We start from the raw sequence: 17,030 nt of genomic DNA on the forward strand, positions 1-17,030 counted from the left end.
AGTTAAGTGATTTTCGAAAGGGATTTTGAAATTAGAAATAAAAAAGATATGATTGAAAACTATTTTGAAAAAGATGTGATTAAAAAGATATGATTGAAAAGATATAGTTTTAAAAAGATATGATTGAGAAGATATCATTTGAAAAACAATTTAAAAAGATTTGATTTTGAAAAATTGATGACCTGCCTAACAAGAAAGATATGATTCAGACATTAAACCTTTCTCAACAGAAAAGGCAACATACTTGAAATGTTGAATCAAATCATCAATTGTTAGTAAGTATTTTTTAAGATGGAAAGAAATTGATTTTGAAAATATATGATTGAAAAGATATGATTTGAAAAAGATTTGATTTTGAAAAATTTTGAAAACTTGAAAAAAATTTGAATTAAAAACAAAATCTTCCCGCTTGTGCCATCCTGGCGTTAAACGCCCAAAATGGTATACATTCTGGCGTTTAACGCCCAAAACTCACCCCTTTTGGGCGTTAAAAGCCCAGCCAGGCACTTTGGCTGGCGTTTAAACGCCAGTTTTCCTTCCTCACTGGGCGTTTTGAACGCCCAGCTTTTTTTGTGTAATTCCTCTGCTATATGTTCTGGATCTTCAATTCTCTGTATTATTGACTTGAAAAGACACAAATTAAAAATTTTTTGGATTTTTAATAATGAGGAATAATCAAAATGAAACTACGATCAAATAAACAATGCATGCAAGACACCAAACTTAGAAGTTTGTATACTATTGACACTAACAAAATGAGAATGCATATGAGAAACAACAAAACACTCAAGACAAGAGAATTTAAAGATCAGAATAAGGAAATCATCAAGAACAACATGAAGATCAATTAAGACACATGAATGAATTCGAAAAATGCAAGAAGAAAAGAAACATGCAATTAACACCAAACTTAAAATGAGACACTAGACTCAACAAGAAACCTAAAATATTTTTGGTTTTTATGATTTTGTAATTTTTTTGGATTTTTTTGAAAATTTAGTGAAAAAGAAAATAAGGAGATCAAAATTCTTAATGAGAATTCCAGGAATCATGCAATGTTAGTCTAAAGCTTTAGTCTAAAGAAATTAGACATGGCTAGCCAAGCTTCAGCAGGACATTACATTCAAGAGCTAAATTGATGAGAATCAATCAGCTTTGGTGATGATAAGAACATCACTTTGAAACACTAGAATTCATTCTTAAGAACTCTGAAGAAAAATGCCTAATCTAAGCAACAAGATGAACCGTCAGTTGTCCAAACTCAAACAATCCCCGGCAACGGCGCCAAAAACTTGGTGGACGAAATTGTGATCATTGATAGTGTTTTTGTGGAAAAATAAATTTCCAACACACAAATCCAACCGGCAAGTATACCGGGTTGCATCAAGTAGTAATAACTCACAAGAGTGAGGTCGATCCCACAGGGATTGATGGATCAAGCAACTTTAGTGGGTGATTAGTTTAGTCAAGCTAACATTGAATTGAAATTGGATGTAATGTAGCCAACAGAAAGTAAAATAGCAAGGAAAATTAAAGTGCAGAAAGTAAAATTACAGAAACTTAAAGTGCAAGAAATGTAAATTGCATGAAAAGTAAAGGGGCTGGGGTGCTGGAAATTAAATAGAGCAATAGATCAGAACTCAAAACTCTTGTAGCAAGCTTAAATTGCAGGAAAGTAAATTGGGAGCAATGTAAACAGAGAAGCAAAATTGTAGTGAATCGGAACTTAGAGCAATTGCAGAGAAATTAGAATTGTGCAGGAAATGTAAATGAGATTTGCAGCAAGCTTAATGTAAACTGAATTGAGGAACTAAACAGAAAGTAAAATGCAGCTCAATTGCAATAGCTAAAGGAAAGTTGAAGATCTCAGGGGTGGAGGAGACTAGAAAACAAGTCTAGATCTCAATCCCTTCCTTGATCCAACAGCAAACAAGATGCAGGAAAATTAAAGATGAAAGCAATAAATGAAAACTCAGATTCAATTCTCAATTCTTTGAAATTATGCAGAAGAACAACCAAGAGAGTTCTTAGACCAAGAGGGAAACAGAATTCCTTCACTTCTCAATCCAAGATTTAAATTCAAAGAAAGAAAAACTAAGAGAGAGAGCTCTCAAATTTTAATGCTCCCTAGTGGAGCTAGCCTTTTTAATGGAGCCTTCTGTTAGAGCCAACCTCCCCTCTGAAATGAGAGTGATGCCCTTTATATAGGCTTTTTACAAAATGAAAATAAAATGAAATTGAAATTAAAAATAAATTCACAAAATGAAATTCCTAATCTAGCTTGTTCTTGTGCCTTTGAGTGATGATTTGGGCTTTGCTTGCTTTGGATTTGAGGAGAAATGGGTTTAGTTGGCCTCGGTTCAATTGGTGAAGATTTGAGTTCAAAGGAAATTTTAATTGAATTTTGGCCCATGGGTGTTTGCTCCCAGGAGGCTGCTCTGCTCTTGTGGAGGGCAGAGCAGTGAAGCTTTGTGTGGGGATGCATGTTGCGTGCCAAGTGTGAGAGGGGCACCAACGGATTGCCCTGCCCTTGTGGAGAGCGAAGCATTGGCTTGTGGTGTGTCTTGTGCGCGCACCAAGTTCCTTGACCGTGCTAAATTGTGCCTCATGCACCAAGGAATAGGGCTCTGCTCTCCTTGTGAGCGGAGCAAAACTTTCCTTGTTCTTGGGTGAGGTCCAAAGTTCGAACCTTGGTGAAAGCTTTTGGGGGAGCAATTTTCCTTGATTTTTCATGAAGAGAACACGACATTGCCCTGCTCTCCAAGAGGGCAGAGCAGAATAATGAGCGCTACTTTGCTTTGGAGTGAGGCTCCAGCTTCGAACATTGGTGGAAGCACTTTGGTTTATTTTTGCTTATTTTTGGCCCTTAAAGATGCCTTTCACTCATGCCTCAATTTTACGCCAAATATGGATTTCTATATATTGTTGGAAAGCTCTAAATGTCATCTTTCCAACGCAACTAGAAGCACATCCATTGGACGTCTGTAGCTCAAGTTATAGCCCTTTGAAGTAGGCATGGTCATGCTGTGAGCGCCCAGAATTTAACTTAGCGAAAATTTTCTTCCAACCTCACTTTGTTTCATCATGATATTGCCCTGCCCTTGGCAAGAGCAGGGCAATGTGCGTGCTGGTTGCTTCCTCCTTTAATTTGGTCATCGGCCACGCTTTTAAAAGCGTGGCCTAAGGCTCCAAAGTGTGCTCCAACTTCAAAGTGTACCCAAAGCTCTTTTTTTCTCCTTTTTAGCTTATTTTGTGCTTCTTTGCTTCTTTTTCTTCTTATTTCCTACAAGATTTATAAATTTAAAAGATCAAGAAAATATATCATTTAAGCACAAAAGCATTCAATATTTAAGCACAAATCATCAATTTCTTGTATGAAAAAGCATAGAAAAATAGGTATATGATGACTTGTCATCACAACACCAAACTTAAACCTTGCTTGTCCCCAAGCAAGAAAAGAATCATGCAATAAAGATTGACAACCCAAGGTAAGAAGAATAGCAACTCAATGTTCATGGTAAGCTAGTTTTCTATGCATGCTTCAATCACAAAAGAAATGTAAATGATTGATGCTTCTATCTAGCTCAATTTATGAAATCTTTTTCTTATAATTCTTCCGTGAAACAAGCTTTTGATTTTTTTTTTTAGCTTCTCCTTTTGGGTGCTTTGCCCCATGAGCTGATAACAAAGCTACGACTTCTAAATGCTTTGTTTTCAAGTATTACCACTTGATACATAAGCACCACAAGCATTTAATTAGAGGACTTCATTAAGCTCATCATTTTTTTTCTTGACTCTCTAATCATTGATGCTCAGAGCCTTGAGCTTTGAGGGAGTGCTTTTGCACTTGAGCCTAGCCTTGACTTCTAAGTGTTTTGTTTTCAAGCATTTGGCTTGATACATAAACACCACAAGCACTTAACAAATAAATTGCCATTGGTACTCAGAGCCTTCAGTTTTCTCATTCTTTCCCTTTTTCTTTTATTGCTTTAATTGTATTTGCTTCTTCAAGGTTTTCATGATTTCAAAAGATTTCACAAAATGTACTAGATGAAAAACTTCAATTAAATAAAATCCAATGCAATTGAGCAACAATCAATCATACTAGCTTTCCAATACTTGTATGCACATGCTAAGTTCTTCTTTAATTCCTTGTTTGTTTATGATCATGATGCTTTTTTTTGCTTTTGAACTCACAGGATTCAAGTTGGTAGTCATAATGCCACAGCAACATGTTACAAATCAAGATTCAAGCTATGCTTTATTCATACCACACATGCATACAGAGAAAATGAAGACAACTATGCAATTTAAGTGCTGGAAACAAATGAGAAGAAAAGGAACTCTACAACCTTGTAGTTCATCTTCATTATTGTTGTCCTTTTTCCTCTATTCTTCCTCTTTCCCTTGCCAAACTCAGAATGCTTGCTCATCCTCAAGCAACAATTAGAACAATGGCTATGGGGCTAAGATGGATCATGAATGTCTTACACAATGATATGTTAGTAGCACATGTGTTTTAAGCAAGCAAAATTAAAGATAACAATCAAGGCACAAGAGACAGAGACATTATGATTGCAAACTTAAGAGGGTGTGCATGATACATGGCATAAAAGATAAGTGGCACACCAAACTTAGTGTGACACTTTCACTTGAAATTAATGCAAGTATCTAGTAAGAATTAGAACCAAATTTTGTTGCATAGCAATACCAAACTTAGAATGCAACCATATGTCAATTTTATTTGAAATAAAACTAAACAAAAGAAACTGTTATTTGTTGAATACAATCACCAAGCCAAAAATTTGTCATGAATGAGGATCTCTTGATGCTGTATTAACAAAAACAGTTGATAAAAGAAAACTTAAAAATAAAGAGGTGACTAAAACAAAGAGAATGCAAACGAAATGTCTAAACAAAAGAAAAATAACAATGCAAAGGCAATATGATTATGCAGACAAGTGATGTTGCTGGATGAGTTGCATAGAAAATAAGTGGCACACCAAACTTAGAATCTTGGTGTGTCACTTTCATTTTTGATTTGACGCAATCATCCAAAAAGATTGAAAACAATTTGTTGCAAGGCAACACCAAACTTAGAATGTGATCATATGCCAATTTATTGAAATTTAAACAAGGCAAAGAAAGAGAATAAACCAAGCAGAGAAATGAAATGTTACCTAAGGTTGGGTTGCCTCCCAACAAGCGCTCTTTTAGTGTCATCAGCTTGACATATTGTTCTTCACTTTCTTCCTCTTCTTCCAGTTTGTTAAGAGGAATGACCTTAAGGGGGGAGAAGATTCAGCTACTGTCCCTTGTCTTGGCCTTTCCTTAGCAAGCTTTCTTTTGCAAATGACTTGATTGATCTTGCTTGTTGGATTAGGGACAGAATTGGTGTTCTTGCTAGTTGCCTTCACTTCTTCGGATTCAAGACTTGGTTGCTGTGTGATTATTGGAGTTTCGTATTCATCCAGAGCTTTTTGAATTGGTGGTTCTATGAGCTTTTCTTCTATGTACTTCTCTGCTTCACTTGAGTGTAAATTTTCTGGAATGACTTCCTCACTTTCTTGCTCCTCCACTCCTTTCTTTGCACCCAACATTTGACTTAATAGTTCTTTTATGGAGGAGGTTTGTTGTTCTTCCCAAGATTTCTTCATCTCCTCTTCATATTTTTCGATCACAGATTCAAGGGAAGTTTGTGAGGGTTGTGAATGTTCATGTTCCTTTGTCACCTCAAGTAGCGTTTGTGAATGTAAAATCCTTGGCTCATGTCCCTCATCCTTCATTGCAATTTCACTTGACACAGGGACCTTTTGTTTTTGTTTTTCCATTTTCTCCTTCCATGCATTCGACAATTGGCCTAACTACACTTCCATATTTTTGAGGGAGTTCTCTTGTTCTTTCTGGTACTTCTCTTTCTCCTTTGCAAATCTTTTGAGTATGGACTCAAGCTTTGAGATTCTTTGGCTATTGGAAGTTTGTGTGAGTGGTAAGTTTTGAAAGGGGCTTTTTGTTGAAGCATGGTCAAGTGATGATATCTTTGGATGAATATCATATGGAGCATTAGAATTCCTTTCCCAGCCACCATTGGAATTATGACTTGCATCATTTTGTGGTGGAGGGAAATATCCCATATGGTTTTCTTGCTCATCTTGTGTCTGTGAAGCAAATCTCCATGGATTGGAGTGCTTAGAATTTGTATTTTCTTGGTGATATTCCCAACCACCATTAGAGATTGGTGATAGTGGGTGATATCCCATAAATTTTTGTTTGACCATAAGATGAGTTGAACTCCATTTGTATTTTGTAAACATCAATGAAATTTGAAATTCATGTCACAGAGAAAGAACTTCTTAGTGAGGCAATAGCTCAAACACCTTGCTATCAATTTAAAATAGAGAACAAAAAGAAAAAAAATGCTTGATCTAGACTTCTCACCCATTTAATCATTGTTGATCTAATCAATCCCCGGCAACGGTGCCAAAAACTTGATGGTGTTTTTGTGGAAAAATAAATTTCCAACACACAAATCCAACCGGCAAGTATACCGGGTCGCATCAAGTAGTAATAACTCACAAGAGTGAGGTCGATCCCACAGGGAATGATGGATCAAGCAACTTTAGTTGGTGATTAGTTTAGTCAAGCTAACATTGAAGGGATATTGGATGAAATGTAGCCAACAGAATTGTAAATGACAGGAAATTTAAAGTTGCAGAAAGTAAAATTACAGAAACTTAAAGTGCAAGAAATGTAAATTGCATGAAAAGTAAAGGGGCTGGGGTGCTGGAAATTAAATAGAGCAATAGATCAGAACTCAAAACTCTTGTAGCAAGCTTAAATTGCAGGAAAGTAAATTGGGAGCAATGTAAACAGAGAAGCAAAATTGTAGTGAATCGGAACTTAGAGCAATTGCAGAGAAATTAGAATTGTGCAGGAAATGTAAATGAGATTTGCAGCAAGCTTAATGTAAACTGAATTGAGGAACCAAACAGAAAGTAAAATGCAGCTCAATTGCAATAGCTAAAGGAAAGTTGAAGATGTCAGGGGTGGAGGAGACTAGAAAACAAGTCTAGATCTCAATCCCTTCCTTGATCCAACAGCAAACAAGATGCAGGAAAATTAAAGATGAAAGCAATAAATGAAAACTCAGATTCAATTCTCAATTCTTTGAAATTATGTAGAAGAACAACCAAGAGAGATCTTAGACCAAGAGGGAAATAGAATTCCTTCACTTCTCAATCCAAGATTTAAATTCAAAGAAAGAAAAACTAAGAGAGAGAGCTCTCAAATTCTAATGCTCCCTAGTGGAGCTAGCCTTTTTAATGGAGCCTTCTATTAGAACCAACCTCCCCTATGAAATGAGAGTGATGCCCTTTATATAGGCTTTTTACAAAATGAAAATAAAATGAAATTGAAATTAAAAATAAATTCACAAAATGAAATTCCTATTCTAGCTTGTTCTTGTGCCTTTGAGTGATGATATGGGCTTTGCTTGCTTTAGATTTGAGGAGAAATGGGTTTAGTTGGCCTTGGTTCAATTGGTGAAGATTTGAGTTCAAAGGGAATTTTAATTGAATTTTGGCCCATGGGTGTTTGCTCCCAGGAGGCTGCTCTGCTCTTGTGGAGGGCAGAGCAGTGAAGCTTTGTGTGGGGATGCATGTTGCGTGCCAAGTGTGGGAGGGGCACCAAGGGATTGCCCTGCCCTTGTGGAGAGCGGAGCATTGGCTTGTGGTGTGTCTTGTGCACGCACCAAGTTCCTTGACCGTGCCAAATTGTGCCTCATGCACCAAGGAATAGCGCTCTGCTCTCCTTGTGAGCAGAGCAAAACATTCCTTGTTCTTGGGTGAAGTCCCATGTTCGAACCTTGGTGAAAGCATTTGGGGGAGCAATTTTCCTTGATTTTTCATGAAGAGAACACGACATTGCCCTGCTCTCCAAGAGGGCAGAGCAGAATAATGAGCGCTACTTTGCTTTGGAGTGAGGCTCCAGCTTCGAACCTTTGTGGAAGCACTTTGGTTTATTTTCGCTTATTTTTGGCCCTTAAAGATGCCTTTCACTCATGCCTCAATTTTACGCCAAATATGGATTGCTATATATCGTTGGAAAGCTCTGAATGTCAGCTTTCTAACACAATTGGAAGCACATCAATTGGACGTCTGTAGCTCAAGTTATGGCCCTTTGAAGTAGGCATGGTCATGCTGTGAGCGCCCAGAATTTAACTTAGCGAAAATTTGCTTCCAACCTCACTTTGTTTCATCATGATATTGCCCTGCCCTTGGCAAGCGCAGGGCAATGTGCGTGCTGGTTGCTTCCTCCTTTAATTTGGTCATGGGCCACACTTTTAAAAGCGTGGCCTAAGGCTCCAAAGTGTACCTAAAAGCTCTTTTTTTCTCTTTTTTAGCTTATTTTGTGCTTCTTTGCTTCTTTTTCTTCTTATTTCCTACAAGATTTATAAATTTAAAAGATCAAGAAAATATATCATTTAAGCACAAAAGCATTCAATATTTAAGCACAAATCATCAATTTCTTGTATGAAAAAGCATAGAAAAATAGGTATATGATGACTTGTCATCAATCATCAATGGCGCCATCAACATGGTACGCTCAATTGCAATCTTAACTCTTTATCACAACTTCGCACAACTAACCAGCAAGTGCACTGGGTCATCCAAGTAATAAACCTTACGCGAATAAGGGTCGATCCCACAGAGATTGTTGGTATGAAGCAAGCTATGGTCACCTTGTAAATCTCAGTCAGGCAGATTCAAATGGTTATGGATGATATATGAATAAAACATAAAATGAGGATAGAGATACTTATGTAGTTCATTGGTGAGAATTTCAGATAAGCGTTTGGAGATGCTTTGTCCCTTCCGTCTCTCTGCTTTCCTACTGTCTTCATCCAATCCTTCTTACTCCTTTCCATGGCAAGCTGTATGTTGGGCATCACCGTTGTCAGTGGCTACAGTCCCATCCTCTCAGTGAAAATGTTCAACACGCTCTGTCACAGCACGGCTAATCATTTGTCGGTTCTCAATCAGGTTGGAATAGAATCCAGTGATTCTTTTACGTCTGTCACTAACGCCCAGCCTTCAGGAGTTTGAAGCTCGTCACAGTCATTCAATCCTTGAATCCTACTCAGAATACCACAGACAAGGTTTAGACCTTCGGGATTCTCTTGAATGCCGCCATCAATTCTAGCTTATACCACGAAGATTCTGATTAAGGGGTCCAAGAGATATCCACTCAATCTAAGGTAGAACGGAGGTGGTTGTCAGGCACACATTCATAGGTGAGAATGATGATGAGTGTCACAGATCATCACATTCATCAAGTTGAGGAACAAGTGATATCTTAGAACAAGAACAAGCTGAATTGAATAGAAGAACAATAGTAATTGCATTAATACTCGAGGTACAGCAAAGCTCCACACCTTAATCTATGGTGTGTAGAAATCCAGCGTTGAAAATATATAAGAACAAGGTCTAGGCATGACCGTGAGGCCAGCCCCCTGATGAGCGGATAATTTATACGCTTTTTGGCATTATTTTTAGTATGTTTTTAGTATGTTTTAGTTAGTTTTTATTATATTTTTATTAGTTTTTAGTTAAAATTCACTTTTCTGGACTTTACTATGAGTTTGTGTGTTTTTCTGTGATTTCAGGTATTTTCTGGCTGAAATTGAGGGACCTGAGCAAAAATCTGATTCAGAGGCTGAAAAGGACTACAGATGCTGTTGGATTCTGACCTCCCTCCACTCGAAGTGCATTTTCTGGAGCTACAGAAGCCCAATTGGCGCCCTCTTAACTGCGTTGGAAAGTTGACATTCTGGGCTTTCCAGCAATATATAATAGTCCATACTTTGCCCGAGATGTGATGGCCCAAACCGGCGTTCCAAATCAGCTCAAAAGTGCCCCGCGTTAAACGCCGGAACTGGCACAAGAATGGGAGTTAAACGCCCAAACTGGCATAAAAGCTGGCGTTTAACTCCAAGAAAAGTCTCTACACATGAAAGCTTCAATGCTCAGCCCAAGCACACACCAAGTGGGCCCGGAAGTGGATTTTTATGTCATTTACTCATTTCCGTAAACCCTAGGCTACTAGTTCTCTACAAATAGGACCTTTTACTATTGTATTTTTATCTTTGGATCATTTTAGATCTTAGGATCATCTCTGGACGTCAAGTCCTTAGATCATCTTGGTAGCTATCTTTAGTCTTATGCTATCTTAGATCATGGGGCTGGCCTCACGGCCATGCCTAGACCTTGTTCTTATGTATTTTCAACGGTGGAGTTTCTACACACCATAGATTAAGGTGTGGAGCTTTGCTGTACCTCGAATATTAATGCAATTACTATTGTTCTTCTATTCAATTCAGCTCATTCTTGTTCTAAGATATTCATTAGCACCCAAGAACATGATGAATGTGATGATTATGTGACGCTCATCATCATTCTCACTTATGAACGCGTGCCTGACAACCACTCCTGTTCTACAAGCAAACAAGGCCTGAATCTTTATCTCTTGGATCCCTTAATCAGAATCTTCGTGGTATAAGCTAGAATTGATGGCGGCATTCAAGAGAATCCGGAAGGTCTAAACCTTGTCTGTGGTATTCTGAGTAGGATTCAAGATTTGAATGACTGTGACGAATTTCAAACTCCTAAAGGCTGGGCGTTAGTGACAGACGCAAAAGAATCAATGGATTCTATTCCAACCTGATTGAGAACCGACAGATGATTAGCCGTGCTGTGACAGAGCGCGTTGAACATTTTCACTGAGAGGACGGGACTGTAGCCACTGACAACGGTGATGCCCAACATACAGCTTGCCATGGAAAGGAGTAAGAAAGATTGGATGAAGATATTAGGAAAGCAGAGAGACGGAAGGGACAAAGCATCTTCATACGCTTATCTAAAATTCCCACCAATGAATTACATAAGTATCTCTATCTTTATCTTTATGCTTTATTCATATATCATCCATAACCATTTGAATCTGCCTGACTGAGATTTACAAGATGACCATAGCTTGCTTCATACCAACAATCTCCGTGGGATCGACCCTTACTCGCGTAAAGTTTATTACTTGGACGACCCAGTGCACTTGCTGGTTAGTTGTGCGAAGTTGTGAAATTATGTTTAGACCATGGTATTAAGCACCAAGTTTTTGGAGCCAATACCGGGGACTGTTTGAGTTGTGAAAAGTAGAGATCACAATTTCGTGCACCAGGTTTTTGGCGCCGTTGCCGAGGATTGTTATGAGTTTGGACAACTGACGGTTCATCTTGTTGCTTAGCTTAGGTATTTTTCTTCAGAGTTCTTAAGAATGAATTCTAGTGTTTCAAGGTGATGTTCTTATCATCACCAAAGCTGATTGGTTCTCATCAATTTAGCTCTTGAATCTAATGTCCTGCTGAAGCTTGGCTAGCCATGTCTAATTTCTTTAAACTAAAGCTTTAGACTAACATTGCATGATTCCTGGAATTCTCATTAAGAATTTTGATATCTTTATTTTTCTGTTCCACTTAATTTTCGAAAAACCAAAAAAAAAATTACAAAATCATAAAAACCAAAAATATTTTATGTTGCTTGTTGAGTCTAGTGTCTCATTTTAAGTTTGGTGTCAATTGCATGTTTCCTTTCTTCTTGCATTTTTCGAATTCATTCATGTGTCTTCATTAATCTTCAAGTTGTTCTTGATGATTTCCTTGTTCTGATCTTTAAATTCTCCTGTCTTGTGTGTTTTGTTATTTCTCATATGCATTCTCATTTTGTTAGTGTCAATGGTATACAAACTTCTAAGTTTTGTGTCTTGCATGCATTGTTTATTTGATTTTAGTTGCATTTTGATTATTCCTCATTATTAAAAATCCAAAAAAAAATTTTAATTTGTGTTTTTTTTTTCAAGTTAATAATACAGAGAATTGAAGATTCAGAACATTCAGCAGAGGAATTACACAGAAAAGGCTGGGCGTTCAAAACGCCCAATGAAGAAGGAAAACTGGCGTTTAAATGCCAGCCAGGGTGCCTGGTTGGGCGTTTAACCCCAAAAGGGTAGTGTTTTGGGCGTTAAACGCCAGAATGGATACCATTCTGGGCGTTTAACGTAAGGATGGCACAAGAGGGAAGATTCTGTTTTTAACTAAAATTTTTTTCAAGTTTTCAAAAGTTTTCAAAATCAAATCTTTTTCAAATCATATCTTTTCAATCATAATCAATTTCTTTCTCTTTCAAAAATACTTGCTATCAATTAATGATTTGATTCAACATTTCAAGTATGTTGCCTTTTCTGTTGAGAAAGGTTTAATGTCTGAATCATATCTTTCTTAATTAGGCAGGTTATTAATTTTTTAAAATCAAATATTTTTAAATTGTTTTTCAAATCATATCTTCTCAATCACATCTTTTTAAAACCATAACTTTTCAATTATATCTTCTTAATCACATCTTTTTCAAAATAGTTTTCAATCTTATCTTTTTGATTTTTAATCTCAAAATCTTTTTCAAAAATCACTTGATTTCTTTTCCACTCTTAGTTTTCGAAAATCAATTAGTATTTTTCAAAATGTTTTTAAAATGTTTTTAATTTATTTTCAAAAATTTCTTCCCCTCTTCTCACATCCTTCTATTTATGGACTAACTCTCCTCCTTAATGCACAAATCCGAACTCCATCTTTCCTTGATAAGTTTGAATTTTCTACCTCTTCTATTTTTCTTTTCCTCTGACATTTCAAGGAATCTCTATACTGTGACATGGAGGATTCCATACTTTCTTGTTTTCTTCTCTTTCATATGAGAAGGAACAAAGACAAAAGTATTCTTGTTGAGGCTGACCCTGAACCTGAAAGGACCTTGAAGCGAAAGCTAAGAGAAGCTAAAGCACAACTCTCTATAGAGGAACTAATAAAAATCTTCAAAGAAGAAGAAGACATGGCAGCCGAAAACAACAACAATGCCAATAATACAAGGAAGGTGCTAGGTGACTTTACTGCACCTACTCCCGACTTCTATGGGAGAAGCATCTCTATCCCTGCCATTGGAGCAAACAACTTTGAGCTTAAGCCTCAATTAGTTTCTCTAATGCAACAGAATTGCAAGTTCCACGGACTTCCATTGGAAGATCCTCATCAATTTTTAGCTGAGTTCTTGCAAATCTGTGACACTGAGAAGACCAATGGGGTTAACCATGAGGTCTACAGACTTATGCTATTCCTTTTTGCTGTAAGAGACAGAGCTAGGATATGGTTGGACTCACAACCTAAAGAAAGCCTGAACTCTTGGGAAAAGCTAGTCAATGCCTTCTTGGCAAAGTTCTTTCCACATCAAAAATTGAGTAAGCTTAGAGTGGAAGTCCAAACCTTCAGACAGAAGGAAGGTGAATCCCTCTATGAAGCTTGGGAAAGATACAAACAATTAATCAGAAAGTGTCCTTCTGATATGCTTTCTGAATGGAGCATCATAGGTATCTTCTATGATGGTCTGTCTAAACTGTCCAAGATGTCATTGGATAGCTCTGCTGGAGGATCTCTTCATCTGAAAAAGACGCCTACAGAAGCTCAAGAGCTCATTGAAATGGTTGCAAATAACCAATTCATGTACACTTCTGAAAGGAATCTTGTGAACAATGGGACGAATCAGAAGAAAGGAGTTCTTGAGATTGATACTCTGAATGCCATATTGGCTCAGAACAAAATATTGACTCAGCAAGTCAATATGATCTCTCAAAGTCTGTCTGGAATGCAAGCTGCACCAGGCAGTACTAAGGATGCTTCATCTGAAGAAGAAGCTTATGATCCTGAGAACCCTTCAATGGAAGAGGTAAATTACATGGGAGAACCCTATGGAAACACCTATAATTCTTCATGGAGAAATCATCAAAATCTCTCATGGAAGGATCAACAGAGACCTCAACAAGGTTTCAACAACAATAATGGTGGAAGAAACAGGTTTAGCAATGGCAAGCCTTTTCCATCATCTTCTCAGCAACAGACAGAGAATTCTAAGCAGAGCCACTCTGACTTAGCAACCATGGTCTCTGATCTAATCAAAACCACTCAAAGTTTCATGACTGAAACAAGGTCCTCCATTAGGAATTTGGAGGCACAAGTGGGACAGCTGAGCAAGAAAATTACTGAACTCCCTCCTAGTACTCTTCCAAGCAATACAGAAGAGAATCCAAAAGGAGAATGCAAGGCCATTAACATGACCCACATGGCCGAACTTGGAGAGGAGGAAGAGGCAGTGATCGCCATTGAGAAAGACCTCAATGGACGTCCACTGGCCTCCAATGAGTTCCCTAATGAGGAACCATGGGAATCTGAGGCTCACAATGAGACTATAGAGATTCCATTGAATTTACTTCTACCATTCATGAGCTCGGATGAGTATTCTTCCTCTGAAGAGGATGAATATGTCACTGAAGAGCAAGTTGCTAAATACCTTGGAGCAATCATGAAGCTAAATGACAACTTATTTGGTAATGAGACTTGGAAGGATGAACCCCCTTTGCTCACCAAAGAACTGGATGACTTGTCTAGGCAGAAACTACCTCAAAAGAGACAGGACCCTGGGAAGTTCTCAATACCTTGTACCATAGGCACCATGACATTTAAGAAGCCTTTGTGTGACTTAGGGTCAAGTATAAACCTCATGCCTCTCTCTGTAATGGAGAAGCTAGGGATCTTTGAGGTACAAGCTACAAGAATCTCACTAGAGATGGCAGACAATTCAAGAAAACAAGCTTATGGACTTGTAGAGGATGTTTTGGTGAAAGTTGAAGACCATTACATCCCTGCTGATTTCATAGTCCTAGAGACTGGAAAGTGCATGGATGAATCCATCATCCTTGGCAGACCCTTCCTAGCCATAGCAAAGGCTGTGATTGATGTTGACAGAGGAGAATTGATCATTCAAGTGAATGAAGAATCCTTTGTGTTTAAGGCTCAAGGATATCCCTCTGTAATCATGGAGAGCTTCTCTCAAAACAGAGTCAAACAGAGCCCCACAGTCAAACTCTAAGTTTGGTGTTGGGAGGACACAACCAACTTCTAAGTTTGGTGTTGAACCCCCACATTCAAACTCTAAGTTTGGTGTTGGGAGGTTCCAACATTGCTCTGAGTATCTGTGAGGCTCCATGAGAGCCCATTGTCAAGCTATTGACATTAAAGAAGCGCTTGTTGGGAGGCAACCCAATGTTATATTTATCTATTTTCCTTTGTTGTTTTATGTTTTCTGTAGGTTGATGATCATGGGAAGTAACAAAATCAATTGAAAAAGCAAAAGCAGAATGAAAAACAGAAAATGGGCGTTTAACGCCCAGTCTGGCACCATTCTGGGCGTTTAACGCCAGAAAGGGGCACCAGACTGGCGTTAAACGCCAGGAAAGGGCAAGAAGTTGGCGTTAAACGCCAAAAATGGGCACCAGCCCGGCGTTTAACGCCAGAATTGGCATGAAGAGCATTTTTGCTGGCCACTTGGTGTAGGGATGAATTTTTCTTGACGCCTCAGGATCTGTGGACCCCACAGGATCCCCACCTACCCCACCACCCTCTCTCTTCTTCACCCATTCACCAATCACCTCAACACCTCTTCCCCAAAAACCTCTCACCTATCAAATTCCACTATTCTCTTCACCACTCACATCCATCCTTCATAAAATCCCACCTACCTCACCATTCAAATTCAAACTACTTTCCCTCCCAAACCCACCCATAATAGCCAAAACCTACCCCTCTCTCCACCCCTATATAAACCCATCTTCACCCCTTCATTTTCACACAACCTAAACACTACTTCTCCCCCTTTGGCCGAACCACAAAGCCATCTCTATCTCCTCTATTTCTTCTTCTTCTACTCTCTTCTTTCTTCTTTTGCTTGAGGACGAGCAAACTTTTAAGTTTGGTGTGGTAAAATTATTGATTTTTGTTTTTCCATAACCATTTATGGCATCCAAGGCCGGAGAAACCTCAAGAAAGAGGAAAGGGAAGGCAAAAGCTTCCACCTCCGAGTCATGGGAGATGGAGAGATTCATCTCAAAGGTGCACCAAGACCACTTCTATGAAGTTGTGGCCATGAAGAAGGTGATCCCCGAGGTCCCTTTCAAACTCAAAAAGAGTGAATATCCGGAGATCCGATATGAGATCCGAAGAAGAGGTTGGGAAGTTCTTACCAACCCCATTCAACAAGTCGAAATCTTAATGGTTCAAGAGTTCTATGCCAATGCATGGATCACCAAGAACCATGATCAAAGTGTGAACCCGAACCCAAAGAATTGGTTTCAATGGTTCGGGGGAAATGCTTAGATTTTAGTCCGGAAAATGTAAGGTTGGCATTCAACTTGCCTATGATGCAAGGAGATGAACACCCTTACACTAGAAGGGTCAACTTTGATCAAAGGTTGGACCAAGTCCTCATAGACATTTATGAAGAGGGCGCTCAATGGAAGAGAGATTCAAGAGGGAAGCCGGTTCAACTGAGAAGGCATGACCTCAAGCCCGTGGCTAGGGGATGGTTGGAGTTTATCCAACGCTCAATCATTCCCACTAGCAACCGGTCTGAAGTTACTAAAGACCGGGCCATCATAATTCATAGCATCATGATTGGAGAGGAAGTAGAAGTTCATGAGGTTATAGCCCAAGAACTTTATAAGGTAGCGGACTAGTCCTCTACCTTGGCAAGGTTAGCCTTTCCTCATCTCATTTGTCACCTCTGTTATTCAGTTGGAATTGACATAGAGGGAGACATCCCCATTGATGAGGACAAGCCCATCACTAAGAAAAGGATGGAACAAACAAGAGATCCCACTCATCATGAAATCCTTGAGATACCTCAAGGGATGCACTTTCCTCCACAAAACTATTGGGAGCAAATCAACACCTCCCTAGGGGAATTGAGTTCCAACATGGGACAACTAAGGGTGGAGCACCAAGAACATTCCATCCTCCTCCATGAAATCAGAGAAGATCAAAGAATCATGAGAGAGGAGCAACAAAGGAAAGGAAGAGACATTGAGAAGCTCAAGCACTCCAT

At 38.5% G+C, this 17,030-nt stretch overlaps 1 non-coding gene across 1 annotated transcript; it reads right to left on the reverse strand.

The window, feature by feature from the left end:
- Window positions 1–13,337: 13,337 nt before the first annotated feature.
- LOC130984655 (small nucleolar RNA R71) lies at window positions 13,338–13,445 on the reverse strand. Its single transcript, XR_009088572.1, has one exon. It is a non-coding gene; the product is annotated as a small nucleolar RNA R71 (small nucleolar RNA).
- Window positions 13,446–17,030: the final 3,585 nt, after the last annotated feature.

The sequence above is a fragment of the Arachis stenosperma genome, chromosome 5, assembly GCF_014773155.1.
Source record: "Arachis stenosperma cultivar V10309 chromosome 5, arast.V10309.gnm1.PFL2, whole genome shotgun sequence".
NCBI classification, from domain to species: Eukaryota; Viridiplantae; Streptophyta; class Magnoliopsida; order Fabales; family Fabaceae; genus Arachis; species Arachis stenosperma.